We start from the raw sequence: 12,909 nt of genomic DNA, 5'->3' as shown, positions 1-12,909 counted from the left end.
GCAGGCGTGTCCGTGGGTAAAATGATGCAATCGTGCCATTTTAGCCCCGCCCCCGCAGTGCAATGCCTGAAATACCAGCATTGCACGGCGGGGGGGGGGGGGGGATGATGTAATCACTCTAGACACGTCCCTCAACAGGAAAGGCCATCAGTGGCTCTGCCCCCAAACCGGCTATTTTTTACTCCCGGCAATGGCCTTGCCCCCTGCCTAATAGAGCTGGCTGCCCTCTCTTCCGAAGAGGGCAGCTCAAAAGTCGGCAAGTGTGCTTGCAGTGTTTGGAATTGATGACACCATAGTTGTATCTATGATGGGTGCAGTGCGTGCAGTGAAGTGCATACTTACCTACCCTCCTGGAACGGCCTGGATGGTCCTGAAGTTCGGGCCCCCCGGAAGGATGGGCAAGCCTCCCGTATTTAGCGAGTCCCCCGCATCAGCCCCCGCACCCTCTTCCTTGCCGGCCAAATATCAGCACTCGCAGAGTTGCAGCTCCTTGGGGAGAGGGAGGGGCTACAATTGTGTCATTTAGTACCACCCCGCCCTGAACAGCCGTAAATAACACCAATTACCGGAAAGGGGCGGGGCTTAATGGTGGCAAGCCCCACCCCCGCCCCCCGGAAAAGATGCAGAGAGTCTTCTCTCCTGCTAGAGAAGAGAATCTTTAAGGTAGGCACCCTGCACCCATGTTACATTACTTTACCTCTCCACAGTTCTGCATCAGCGCTGCTGTTGAAGAAGGGATCACATCAAAAAAAGTTGCAGCAGCCATTTTTCTGGTGATCTGCACATCATGTGCAGTAGCAAATTGTCTTCAGGAACATGGCGGGCATCATGATTCCAGGAACCCAGTAACTCATGTAGGGGATTTCTGACTACCCAGAACCCCCTACCCCCTTGGTCAGCACTGGCCAGGCCGACACTATCTACAACTCCAATCAAATCTGTAGCGTCTTTACATAGAGTGCTGCCATTTGTGTCACTGATGAGTGCAGTACTACCGGGTGCCACTAGATGCCCCCATCTGCCAGCGTCAGCCCTGCTAATCAGAACGAAGCTGAACAATGTGCACTGCTGACTTGAAGGATGGCTGCAGGTTGCACCTCAGAGGCAGAAGTAGGCAGCGTGGGGGAGAGACCACCTGATTTAGGGAGATTCCAGAAGAAGGGGCTGTATATGGGATCCCACAGGAGGAAGTAAGTTCTGTCGCTCTTTCTCTCTGTAGGGAGTTTGTCTATTGTCTCTCAGGCTATCTATCTATCTATCTATCTATCTATCTATCAGTGGTCTATACCAATAACTGGACTGTAGTGATAGAACTGGTGTAACATTACTTAGCTGGGTGCAGGAACACGGTGGGCCTGATACAGTCCTGCTCGCTAGGTTGCTGAATGCACCCCGAAGACGCTTTAGTGCCTACAGATGAAGCGTGGGTCTTCGTTGCAGGGGCTGGCGATTCCATCGTCAGCCCCCGCCAGCCGTCGGAAGGGGGCTTGTGCGCACGAGATGCCTGTGCGCCCCGTTCTGATGGAGTTCTCCGCTGCCATTTATGGTTTCCACCGCTGCATAGAACCCCCCCCTAACCCTTGCCTGTCTCCCTGAAGCGGAGACGGGCAGGGTCATGTTGAGAGGGGGGGGGGCGCAAATTCACTGCTCTATGTGACGGTCTGAATCAGTCCCAATGTTGGGAATATAGGTCACTCCCAGTCAGAATGTCTAGTGCTGACATCATCTCCGATGTCGGTATTCCAGTGTCGGTTTTGTGACTGATGGTGTCCCCTCCGCCAGGATGCTGAATGCTTCCCGTACAGATGACACGAAGTAGTAGTGATGTAACAGACACTATAGAGAGAGCGGAAGCCCCCTATATATCCAGCATTTACCCCCCAGACCGGCACATGCGCAGAGAGAAGGGGCCCCCACAACATATGTGCATACCTCCTAACATGACCCTCTCCAGGAGGGACACATTGCTCTGTTTCTGGACTTTCCCCTCAATGTATGATTACCATCACCTGTGGTAAAACACCTTTCTTATCAATTAACCTGTTTGCAACAGGTGATGGTAATCCGATATTAAGAGGGAAGTCCAGGAGCAGAGCATTGTGTCCCTCCTGGAGAGGGTCATGTTGGGAGATATGTATGTGCACATGGTCCCCCACCTCTCTTTACAACTTCCCTGGATATAACTCAGTGTTGCCTACCTGACCCTCACCGTCAGTGAGAAAATGCTCTGTTCCTGGCCTTCCCTGGTAATGTATGATTGCCAGCACCTGTGGGGAGCTAGGTAATGGATAAGAAAGGTGTTTCACCACAGGTGCTGGCAATCCTACATTATCATGGATGTGCAGGAACAGAGCATTTTCTCCCTGAAGAAGAGGGTCAGGTAGGCAACCTTGATATAACTATAATCTAATACAGGGGTTCTCAAACTCGGTCCCCACACAGTTCACGTTTTCCAGGTCACCTGGGCACTCATTACTCACTGACACATTTTAAAAGATCCACAGGTGGAGCCAAATACTTCCCTTGAGATTATGTGAGGAGACCTGGAAAACTTTAACTGTTGGTAACTCTCGAGGACTGGAGTTGGCTACCCCTGCTTTATGCCCTGTTCATACTGGCTGTGCATGTTATCAGGGCCCTTGCTTTGCTAGCTTGCGGGCCTGCACATGTCAGTGAGACACAGGTGTGGGTGATCATGATTATATACACCTGGTCAGGATCAGGGCACACTTCTCACTGCACTTATGGGGTGTAATTTGCCATTATTAATATCCTAAACAGGACTGAAACATCGTCCGTCATCTGATCATCATATAACATTGTGGATTACAATCATTCCGACGCTTATTAATCTGGTGAGTGATCTGTCTACTTACAGTATATTTATGTCTATGCCAAAGAGATGCTTCATTCCTCCTTACTAATACAGGATGCATTATGGGGGTTATTCTAGTTCACTCTTTCTGACAAAATCCTTCTTAGATGGACAAAACCATGTGCACTGCAGGTGGGGCAGATGTAACATGTGCAGAGAGAGTTAGATTTGGGTGGGGTTTTACTTCAAAGTGAGATCTATATTGCAGTGTAAAAATAAAGCAGCCAGTATTTACCCTGCACAGAAACAAAATAACTCGCCCATATCTAATTCTCTCTGCACATTTTACATCTTCCCCCCTGCAGTGCACATGGTTTTGTCCATCTAAGAAGGATTTTGTCAGGAAGAGTGAACTAGAATAAGGCCCTATATATCTGGCAATGCATGGGAGCAAATAACCATCAACCATTTTCTCCCATACGCTGGAAAATGCATGAAACCGATTGGATAAAGCTAACTCAGATGGCGTTAACCGATTGGTCTGAATGACTATTGTCTCCTTTCCAGCATTTGGGGAGCACATAACCAGATGCTTGTTCCCACCAGACAGATAAATCTTTAGTACTGTGTCCAGCTTTATGCTGCAGTGCTGATCCCCTTCTGGCATTGACTACAAGGGGATCACACCAAGTGCAGTTGTGCTTTATCTGTGACCTGTGTGTGTGTTTTTAAAGGGTGTGGATCATTAGATTGATGGGCAAAAAGGTTGACATTGTCAAAAGCTAGTCACAAGCATGTAAGGGTCGAAATGAGTTTTTCATGGGTTTTTTTGTCTCTCGGCAGATGTGGCCATGGACACAAAAAAAAAAAGTATTATTACACTGCGTCTCCTCCCCGCACTCAGCACATTCAGGGTTGTAGGCGGATCCAGAGGACCGGGCACCAACTTCTCCAAAGCTTTAGCTTCCCATCATGCCTGGCTCCTCTCCCCTATAACCCCGCCTCCATGCTACTGTAGTCGATTCAGTTTTTTGTTGGTGCCTGCAATTTTTTTTAAATTAATTAATGGTACTTGTGTAGTTTCACGGCGCCGCGCGCACACTCTGTCTCTGAAACTTGGCAGCCTGCCAGAGGCTCTGTTTACCTGTGCGCGTACGTATTGTCAGCCTATGTTATCAGCGTAGCGCCGGGCAGTAGCAGCAGCACAGGTCACTGTGGTACTTGTAGTTCCACAGTGAAATAGGCAGCCCTGCGCACCGCTGACATGGGCATGTAAAAGTAGACACCCCGGGCACACCGCTGACGTGCCGGGGCTTCTAAACTACACACCCCGGCACACCGCTATCAAAGGGGGAGTCCCCCATGCAGACGCTAAATTTAGATGCAAAAGCACCTGAAAACCGGACTACCTGCTAACAAGCCGGGGTTTCTGGACTTAGGCGCTAAAGCCTCTGAATTTAGTTGGGTCTAGGGGTACACTATTGAAACCTGTCCACAGTGGCACTAGTTGACGTAACAGCTGTCGACCTTGTAAATTCCACTATCCAAGCTAACCCGAAGCATAGCGAGCGGCGGCGGTACGCGTCCTACGACCTTTTCATACCCCACTATCCGCGTCGGCGTGGAGTTGATTTAATAAAGTGTGGCGAGCCGACGCGGACACCTTCACAGCTATCCGTGTCCCCTCGCGGGCTTCACAGGTGTCCGCGTCCCCTCGCGGGGCTCGCCACGCTTCGGCTTGGTGGCTCGCTGCGCTCGCAACACTTTATAAAATCAACTCCACGCCGACGTGGATAGTGGGAGTATGAAAAGGTCGTAGGACGCGTACCGCCGCCCCTCGCGGGGCTCGCCACGCTTCGGGTTGGTGTGGATAGTGGAATTTACAAGGTCGACAGCTGTTGCGTCGACTACTGCCACTGTGGACAGGTTTCAATTGTGTACCCCTAGACCCAACTAAATTTAGATGCTTTAGCGTCTAAATTTAGATGTACCCCTAGACCCAACTAAATTCAGAGGCTTTGGCGTCTAAGTCCAGAAACCCCGGCTTGTTAGCGGCTAGCAGGTAGTCCGGTTTTCAGACGCTTTTGTGTCTAAATTTAGCGTCTGCATGGGTGACTCCCCCTTAGATAGCGGTGTGCCCGGGGTGTCCACTTTTACATGCCACCGTTGTCAGCGGTGCGCAGGGCTGCCTATTTTACTGTGGAACTACAAGTACCACAGTGACCTGTCAGCGCCTGGGCAGCGCGCTGCTGCCCAGCGCTACGCTGATAACGTAGGCTGACAATACGTAACTTACAGCTAGAGCGGCACGCGCACAGTTAAACAGAGCTTCTGGCAGGCTGCCAAGTTTCAGAGACAGAGTGTGCGCGTGGCGGCGCCGTGAAACTACACAAGTACCTAATTAATTTTTTATTTAAATCTTAATTTTTTTTACACATTGCATTGCCCCATCAAAAATTCCTGCGGTTTGCAATATTGCCAGATCATTACCAATTTGTGTCTCTCCCTTAGCCACGTCCCCCAGGGTCTCCAAAAGGTAATGACCGTGATGATGGTGTCTCTGAGATGCCAAGGGGTCAGAGTACTTCCATACTTGGACGACCTGCTCATTCTGGAAAATTCACAGGAGACCTTGTTGAACCATCTTCATCTAACACAGGAGGTCCTTAGTCCCACGGGTGGCTGATAAATTGTGGCTGACGTTGTTCGGTTCAAGGGCCAAGGATCCTCTGGCAGCCTTCTCGGACGCTCTGTCGGTTCCGTGGAACTTTTGTCTGCCTTATGTTTATCCACCAGTGTCTCTTCTACCTTGTGTTCTCAGGAAGTTCAAGCAGGAGGGAGGAGTGCTCATCATTGTGGCCCCAGCGTGGCCCAGACAACACTGGTTCTCAGATCTAGTGCAGCTGTCAGCTGCTCCTCCTTTTCTGTTACCTCTGCGGATGGATGTAATAGGTCAGGGCCCTTGTCTACATCTGGATCAGAAGACGCTACATTTGACGGCGTGGCTCTTGAGACTGCTGTCCTGAGAAACAAGGGTTTCTCGTCAAAAGTGGCTAGGACTATGCTATGGGCCAGGAAGCCAGCCTCGTCTACGATTTATTATAGGGTGTGGCACACCTATTTTGCCTGGTGTAGGGCAAGATCGCTCAACATAAAGCAATTTAAGGTGGCTAGACTGTTGTCCTTCCTTCAGAATGGTCTGGATAAGGATCTGTGCCTGCCTTCACCGCGGGTACAAGTATCCACACTGTCGGTGTGGTTTCAGCAGCAGCTGGCTACTCTTCCTTACGTAAGAATGTTTTTTCAGGGGATGCTGAGGATTCAGCCCCCGTTTACTCCCCGGTTGCTCGGTGGGACTTGTCTGTGGTCCTTTCTGCTCTGTCAGAGCCACCTTTTGAGCCGTTGGATTCAACTGAACTGAAATGGCTCACAGTAAAGGTGGCTTTCCTGTTGGCTATGGCATCTGCCAGGAGAGTCTCCAGGATCCAGGAGAGATCCTGTAGTTCCCCGTTCTTCATATTCCACAAGGATAGAGCAGTCCTTAGGACTAGACCCTCCCACCTTCCTAAGGTGGTGTCTAAGTACCATGTGAACCAAGAAATGGAGGTTCCGGCACTAAATTCTTCTAAGTTGTCCTCCAAAGAGATGTCTTTGGCCGTTGTGAGAGCTTTTCGGATCTATCTTCAAAGATCAGAGTCCATTCGGCGTTCAGACGCTTTGTTTATTCTTTATGAGTTCCATAAGAGAGGGTGGCTTGCTCACAAACAGTCTCTAGCTCGCTGGATCAGGATGGCGATCCAACAGGCTTATGAGAAGGCTAACCTACCGTTGCATTCTTCTATCTCTGCACATTCCACTAGGTCAGTTGGCCCATCCTGGGCTGCTAGGTGGGGTGCTTCCACGGAGCAGCTGTGCAAGTCAGCTACGTGGTCCTCGGTCCACACGTTTCTGAAGTTCTATGCCTTCAATACATATGCTTCCCAAGATGCTGCGTTTGGATGCCAAGTTCTTCTGGCCCCTCAGGCGTCTTCCCACCCTTAGTGTACTGCTTTGGGACATCCCTGACGTAGTCCCTGTGGGACCCAGGAACCCCAAAGAAGAAAAGAGGAGTTATGGTAAAATCCACCTTCGCCTAACTCCCTTTCTTCAAGGTTCCTGGGCCCACAGGGCACCCACCCTAGTACACCTGATGTCTGTGGACTTGCGATCTATTCTTTCACCTCTCTGTACGCCTGTATGTGTGTACATATGCGTGCCTGTGTTGGGTGCTCTGTCCTCTTCTGCGTCCTGCTGGGGCTTGGTAAAATAACTGAATAGCCTAGCATGAAGGCGGGGTTCTAGGGGAGAGGAGCCAGGCATGATGGGAAGCTAAAGCTTTGGAGAAGTTGGTGCCCGGTCCTCTGGATCCGCCTACAACCCCGCTGTAATCCCCGTGGGCCCAGGAACCTCGAAGAAAGGGACTTAACCGATGGTAGGTTTACCATAACTCCTCTTTTTTTATATTCTCCTTCTATGCCCATTGGGATGTTAAAGTAAGAACAAAAAAAATCATGAAAAACTCCAGGCCACGTACTTTGTTTAAATGTAATTCCTGTGCATTTAGCCGACGCCTGTCTTCTCTTGCACACTGGTGGATTACTGCATCTGCGATGGGATTATCATGAAAAATGGAAGGAAAAACACATTATGATACAGCATTGGAAGTATGTGGGTCGTGCCGTGTGTCTCGTGACGTATGTGGTATTCAGGCTAAGGGGCACCCTTCTCACAGTCCGCATCATGCCAATGTACTGTAGCAAGTTTGGCTAGATCACATTTACCGTTACACATATGACCCTTTGAAAAGATCATTAAAGGGTCCCTTTTAATAGATTAAGTGTAACAAAAATAATATGAAACGCCCCTTTATACATTATTATAGTGAAAATGTTAATAAATCGACCCCTAAGTGTATGAGGACAGGTGCGGATCTTTTTGTCCACTATTGGTCGACACATGGAAAGGGCCAACGTAAAAGGTCAACATTGGTTTAAAAAAATAAATAAAAAAATTGTATGTCGACATGGACACTGCATTAGTGTACTGCGTCCATTTGCGTGCTTCGGGTATAAACAAGTTGGTTTTTAAAAGAAAAAAAACATGAAATATACATGTTGACTTTTTTCTATGTCGACCTTTAGCCTGTTGAATAATAGATGTTGACTTATTGACTATCAACCTTTATATTGTCGACCTATCAACTGCATGAGGACGCGTCTGTGCTGGGTGCTGGTCTCAGCAGAATCGTCCAAGGCGGACTGCTGGTCAGATTGATTGTGCAGTTTGGGTGCTGTCCCTCCTGAATATCTGACTGGTGATACAGTTACTCTTATTCCTGAGGGCATGTGTGCTGCTGGATATTATTGTTCTGTATATACCAATCACTCTGAATGTGACCTGCACAGCCATATACAAACCACATCCAGGTGTTGTGCACTAAAACTCTGTTAATGTACTGCGGTACTGACGTTCCACCAGCTGTCCATACTGTAGGTGTACATATGCAGTTCCTTTTGTTTTATTTTTGCTTTTCTAAGATACTTTGGGGCCCATTAAAGAAGCCCTGTCCCTGTGTGGCAAGGATGATAACATCCCACCGTTAGGATCGCATTTTACAACGCGAGCCTGGGCGGTAATATTCCATGCAGATCGCATTGTAACTGCGATCCGTGATAAATGGGCCCCATAGACCAGTAATCAATTACGCCCAGTCATTGATTGGAGGTATGTCTTAGCGGTGGGCTATTCAATTCGCCCAGACAAGTGGGCGCGTGCTGAGGCTTATCGGGGATTTTGATTCACCTGCCCATGAAAACACACAGGTTTCACTGGACCTGCATGTTTTGTGGGCAAAAATGTTGTTTGTATATTTGGGTGTCCATATTGTATAGCCTGCAAAAAACGAAATCTGAGCGACATCGGGAAAATTTGGGGAGAATTGCATACCGGCTTTTGCATGACTGTGCAGAGCGTCCGGGGGAACTGCCAGGATTACACACATTGGACAATGTAGCCTATTCTGATTGAAACTAGGGATGACCATCGATGATTAGAAATCGATGGTTTATGGTCGATGACATAGTTTTGACGTTGATAGGGGAGAACCAGATGGCTTCCCACCATCGATGTCTAGCTTTTTTTCCCCAAGGGGCCAGGACATAGAGCATAGCTCCGCCCCCAACACTCGTGAAGCCCCGTATCCCGTATTTTGACTGGCTCACAGGCCAACCAATCAAAGACAATGGATGACCATCGATATGCAAAAACATTGATGGTCATCCATTGCATAGTTATACATTGTCGATGGCCAGTTGCACCTTTGCCATCGATGGCAAGGACAACGATGGCCATCCCTAATTGAAACGCTCCCAGTGCATTCGCAGGGGAGCGATTTTATTTTTTTCATAGTCCTTTACGGTGTATTTAATGTAATATATTCAGCTGAATCCTGTTTGTTGAAGATCCAAACCCATTTTTAAATGAATTATATCTCAGATAAATATTGACAAAGTTTTTGAGGACATTTAAGGATATGTTCCCCAGTTTATATTAATTTTTTTATTTTTTTTAAATTTGCAAACAAAACTTAAACTTGACCTGTGACCTTTCCCATGCGGAACCAGGCTCGCAGGCTTTTCCTGGCCTTGATGTGGGAAAGCTGCTGGTTCTAATAATTAATATGCAAAACCGCTGCCAGTCCTTTCTAGCAGAAACATTGATGCTAGGGAATAGGCCTGCAATCATTTAGCTATGCAGATTAGTTACTGGTATAAATAAGCACAATGCATTGCTTGGGCTGTAGCTGCTGTGGAAATCTAGTGACCTGCACGGTCCCTGGTTCTCCACATAAATAGCTGCATCCTGCATTAGCCCTGAGATGGAGAGACCGTTACTGATACTCATCATGGGTAGAATATTTCATAAATGAGAAACGGACGTCTCCAGGTATGCAAGTTCTAATCACTGCTGCAGTGGGTGCAGGCAGATATTTGCCCGTATGCAGGGTTATACCCATATAAACCTTAATTGGGTGTAGATAACATACCGTAAAACACAGCATATATGGAATGATTTATGACAGATTGTATGAAAGGGATTAATCAAGCGCTTGTATTTAGTAGCTGTGCATGCCGGAAAATGAGAAAGTAAAAATAAAATAAAAGTAAAAATAAAAAAAAAAAAATAAATGAATTAAAATAATAAAATAAAAATAAATCAAATAGGACAAAAAAGCAATAAAATATAATGCAATTAGCAAGTATTCACTTTGAATGTTTACAGCTCCTTTTGGAGCTATTGGAGTTTTTTCCGTGGGTGTTGAAACGTGGAGCGCACTTTGATGGAAAAGCGGGGTAGGTTTGTAGCCCGGAGTTTGCCGTAGGTAATGTTCGGGAGGGTGCGGAGGCCCTAACTACCCCTAGTCTTACCTCTCCTTCAGGTGTTTCCAAGGTATCGGCGTCTTCTCCGTCCCCGTCTTCTTGCGCTGTCAGCACAGCTGCTAATCCGAAACCGGAAGTCGCAGTCCGTGCTTCCGGTAGCGGCGAGTGTGCTCTTCTCACGTGTCCCTCTCTCCAACGCGTTTCAAGGCGTTAGCCTCTTTGTCAAGGATGGTGGCTGATTGCTTGAGCCCTTGGTTTTATAGCGTTGTAGCTCTGAAAAAACTTTTTTTTTCATTTAAAAAACTTTATTTGTCAAAAAACGGAAGTCAGTCTCATTTTTGGCGGCATGCACATGGTATGGGATAAAATAAGGCTTTCAATAAGGTTATGTTTGGGGCGATGTATATGTGAGCAACTTATTAGTTTGGGTATGATATATATATATTAAAAAAAGCAGAAAAAGGATCTATAGAAGTATGTATCGAAATTAGTGAAAAAAAAGGGAATTTATTTAAAAAATCATTTTTTTTATTTGATAAAAAATCATTTAAAAAAAGTTGCAAATTCGAAGTCTATATTGAGTCCTTCTGGTTTCAATGTTTGCACAAAAGAGGTGGATGGTAACAACTATTTACCATTCCAGAGTAACCACCATATGAACTGGAAGAAAAACAACCCCGGGGGACAAATACGAAGAATCAGAAGAAACTGTTCAGAGGCAAACATCTTCGAAGAACAGAGCAGTGAAAATTCATAAGATAAGGATATCCTGAACACCACTTAGAAACAGAAATACAAAAAATAAATACACTAGACAGGAACGAACTTCTAAAATACAAGGACAAAAAGACATCAGAACAACAACCTTTGGTCACGTACATCACACAATACAACTCCAACCATAAAGAAATAGAACAAATTCTCACCAAACACTGGCATATTCTCAAATTGGACACAGAACTGAAAGACATCATAGATCAGAAACCAAAATTAATCTATAGACGAGCAAAAACCATGAAACAGCACCTTACACACAGCTACTTGCCTCTAGTGAGGGAAGAGAATGGATCAACCATGAAAGGATTCTTCCCCTGTTTAAATTGTACAAACTGCAAGACTACAAAAAAGAAAAAAAAAAAACCATTGTGTCATTCAAATCAAACAAGAACCAAAAAGAGTTTGAACAAAAGAACTTCATAACATGCGACACCAAAGGAATCATCTATTTACTAGAGTGTCCGTGTGGCCTACAATATGTAGGCCAAACAAAAAGGAGCTTGAAAATAAGAATAGGAGAACATATAAACAATATAAAAAAAGGTCTCCAGACACACAGTCTCTCCCAGCACTTCCTGGAAACTCACAACAGAGATCCAAGTCCGTTAAAAATCAATGTCATTGAAAAAGTAACACCAAATTGGAGAGGAGGTGATCCCTCAGACAACCTAAAAAAACGTGAATCGAAGTGGATATACGAATTGGTAGAAAAAAGGGGGGGTTTAACTCGTGGCCTGGTGGCCAGTAGTTAGAGGGCGCCTTTTAGGGGTGGTTTGTCAAGCTGCTCCTACTTGGGGGTGTCAATCCCTGGGTACGGTTACAAATGGAAAAAAGAGGGTGGGTGGAGCGCTATGAGCAATAATTGGTTAAAGATAAGTTTAGAACATGAAAAATTTATTAAAATAGTAAAATAATCAACTTGTGCTATGCACTAGGTAGGTATACAAATAGTACAGAAATATGTTGAAGGAAAATATACATTGGTATGAAAATAAAAATAAAAAGGGTTGTAAAAATATGGGTCTGATACTTATGGTCTGAAGTCCCGTTTACCCCAGGGTGGGGAGACAGAGGTGAAGTTGGGGTGATCCTGGGATCATTCCTTAGATTGCTGGGGATACTGGGAGTCCATTGAACCTTGCCGGATTCTTGTTTTCACGCTGGAGGATGCTGTTAGAGCCCCTGATGGAGTGTGGGGAGTCCTCAACAATAATGCGGAATTTGCAATCCTGATTATGCAGGTGGTGGTTCCCAAATTGATGATATAGCTCTAAGGCCCAGGTATTGCAGAGTTGTGGTAGTCAGTCTCCAAGTGACTGTATTGCAGATGAGTAGTAGGGAGGGATCAGACCAAAGATGCCCAATTAAAATCAGCAGGTGCTCCCTGACATGTTTCGCCGTCCAACTGACAGCTTTTTCACCTTTGGGAAAAAAAACCTTTATGTGGGTGTGGCGGCATTGTACACCACCACAGGGAGAGAGAGGACAGCTTAAATGGCCCCCCATTGTTAACCCCACCCTATATTCTATATAGTGTGGCGAGCCACCGCGGAATACATGTGAAGTAATACGCGTCCCCTCGCGGGGCTCGCCACGCTTCGGGCTCGGTGGCTCGCTGCGTTCGCCACACTATATAAAATCAACTCCACGCCGACGTGGATAGTGGGGGTATGAAAAGGTCGGAGGACGCGTACCGCCTGCGCTCACCACGCTTCGGGTTGCCGTTGATACTGGGGTGGCGTTAACAATGGGGGGCCATTTAACATAATAATCACCCATCAGGGTGGGTGTACAATCCACGTCGGCGTGGAGTTGATTTTATATAGTGTGGCGAGCCACCGTGGAATACATGCGAAGTAATACGCGTCCCCTCGCGGGGCTCGCCACGCTTCGGGCTCG

The 12,909-nt window shown here is 46.8% G+C and overlaps 1 long non-coding RNA gene across 1 annotated transcript; it reads left to right on the top strand.

The window, feature by feature from the left end:
• The first annotated feature begins 1,080 nt into the window (after nt 1–1,080).
• Nucleotides 1,081–11,001, top strand: LOC146027177 (uncharacterized). Its single transcript, XR_014454708.1, has 3 exons — nt 1,081–1,190; nt 2,782–2,855; nt 10,877–11,001. It is a non-coding gene; the product is annotated as an uncharacterized LOC146027177 (long non-coding RNA).
• The last annotated feature ends 1,908 nt before the right edge of the window (nt 11,002–12,909 follow it).

This window comes from Crinia signifera, chromosome 8 (genome assembly GCF_055691185.1).
Source record: "Crinia signifera chromosome 8, ASM5569118v1, whole genome shotgun sequence".
Classification (NCBI taxonomy): Eukaryota; Metazoa; Chordata; class Amphibia; order Anura; family Myobatrachidae; genus Crinia; species Crinia signifera.
Note: the sequence above shows the minus strand (reverse complement) of the source record. Positions and strands in the feature narration are given on the sequence as shown.